We start from the raw sequence: 2,650 nt of genomic DNA on the forward strand, positions 1-2,650 counted from the left end.
CATAAGGGTGGGATCCTAATCACATAGTACTGGTGCTCTTACGAGAAAGAGACATGACGGATCTCCCTCTGCATGTGCACAGAGGAAAGGCCATGGCCAGACACAATGCGAAGGCAGCCATCTATAAACCAGGAAAAGAGGCTCTGCCAGAAACCAAGCCTAAAGGAAACTTGACCTTGAACTTCTGGCCTCCAGAAATGTGGGAAGTAAATTTCTGTTGTTTCAGCACCCAGTCTGTGGTATTTTATTATGGCAGCCCCAGTAAACGAATTCAATTAGTCATTAGACAGATGCAAATTAGGAGCACAATAAGATCCCACGAAACAATGTAAGAATGGCTAAAAATAAATAATAAAACCTGACAAAATGAGGTTCCAGCAAGAATGTAAAACAATAAGAATTCTCATTTATTGTTAGAGGAAAAGCAAAATAGTACAGCCAAACTGGAAAAGAGTTTGGCAGTTTCTTATAATTAAACATAAACTTATCATATAACCCACCAATCTCATTCCTTGGTATTTACCCAAGTGGGTTGAAAATTTATGTTCACATAAAAATTAGTGTGCAAAATTGATAGTAACTTTATTCGTAATCATCTCAAATAGCAAATAACTACGATCTACTTCAACAGGTGAATGGAAAACCAAAACAATGGTCATCTAATGGAATGTTAGAAAGACAAAAGAGCAAACTATTAATTCACATAGCAATATAAATGGAATCTCTAATGCATTTTGCTATGTAAAAACAGTCACAAAAAAAGGCAATATATTGTATGATCCAGTTTATGTAACATTTTAGAAAAGGCAAAATTATAAGAATGGGAAACAGTTCAGTGGTTGCTAGAAGTTGATAGGGGGGCACAGACTAACTACAAAGGAACTACCCAGAGACCTTGTTAGGGTAATGGAACTGTGATGTATGGCAATATGTTGGAGAATACATGATTTTATGCTGTTGTCAAAACCATTGGTTTGCCACAAAAAGTATTTAATTGTATGCAAATTTAAAAAATCATTCAGGTTATAGGTGGATTCTCCAGGATAGAATGTAGACTGTAAGAATTAAGTATAACTATTTCAATATATGACATAACTTCACAGAAGGGGTGAGGACAAAAGAGCTGGCCCAAGTGACTTTGAAAAACGTTTTGAATGCATACTGTAATGCTGAAGATGAAAAGAACTGTAAAATAATACTGTATTCTAGTTGATAAATTTGTTTCTCACAGAGATACCTGTTAGAAAATCTGAAAATACTTTACATGCATCTGTGGTTAACAAATAAATAAATTACATATAATGTGAGCCATGTTATTCACTCTCAGAAGGATGACACAAAATATCAGGGGGAAGGAGAGTGAAGGCTGGAATGAACCCAGTGACTTATATAGTTGTGTGTATTACATAGAATATATATGTATATAGATATAGAAATAAGTATGTGTAAACATACATGGATTAACATACATATTATTTATTAGCTCTGTCTACTGAGATGGCCTAGAAGCAGTGATACCTCAGTAGCAAAGAGCACACCTAGCACCTGGATTGTGGTTTTTTAAATACCATTTTAGAATGAAAAGAAAAATGTCTGGTTCTAGAGTTGGGGAAGAAGAAGTGCAAGATAAGCATGGAGAATCTACTAGTGTCAGAAAACACGAAATGCCCAAGAAAATAAGGATGGGGAGGGCCATGTTGAAAGGGCACAAGAGTCAATGGCCAAAGCTGAAACAATTTGAGCAACATAAATAGTGATATTATTGGAATATAATCCAAAGAATAACATTAATATTCTTGAGTCCATAAGCATATAAATAAATGATTGACACAAATAGGAGGAAGAGAATGAAAACACTTAAATGTAGGGGGCATGAGGGAAATAAGAAAATCCCCATTAGAAATTCACAATAACAGTTGCTGCAGGCAAGACTGATTGATGAATGCTAAAATTAGTAGAAGAATCTTTAAGGAGAAATGGTATTTTCGGAGCCTCCAAGACTCTCTTCCCTAAAGTGACTAAATCTGTGGTAGTTTCAATACATTAACGCAAATTCCTTGATATCTCTTTCTCCAACATGAAGAGTTTAATTCTCCTTTCCTTGAGTGTGGGCTAGATCTAATGATCTAACAAATAATTCTAATGAATAGAGTATACAAAGGGAAAAATAGTAACTTTACAGTGGAAAAACCTGGCAAAGCCGTTTTAACCAAGTCATCACGTTTAAATTCACATCAACAGTAATTAGTCATGCTGATACGATTGGCCCCTGATCGGATGCAATGAGAAGAGTTATGGATTTCACAATATTCTTTCCCAAACTCATAATCTCAATCTATTCATGAATGTTAGACCTAATACCATAAAAACCCTAGAAGAAAACCTAGGTAGTACCATTCAGGACATAGGCATGGGCAAGGACTTCGTGTCTAAAACACCAAAAGCAACGGCAGCAAAAGCCAAAATTGACAAATGGGATCTAATTAAACTAAAAAGCTTCTGCACAGCAAAAGAAACTACCATCAGAGTGAACAGGCAACCTACAGAATGGGAGAAAATTTTTGCAACCTACTCATCTGACAAAGGGCTAATATCCAGAATCTACAAAGAACTCAAACAAATATACGAGAAAAAAACAAACAACCCCATC

The sequence above is a fragment of the Rhinopithecus bieti genome, unplaced genomic scaffold, assembly GCF_001698545.2.
Source record: "Rhinopithecus bieti isolate Rb0 unplaced genomic scaffold, ASM169854v2 scaffold_788, whole genome shotgun sequence".
Classification (NCBI taxonomy): Eukaryota; Metazoa; Chordata; class Mammalia; order Primates; family Cercopithecidae; genus Rhinopithecus; species Rhinopithecus bieti.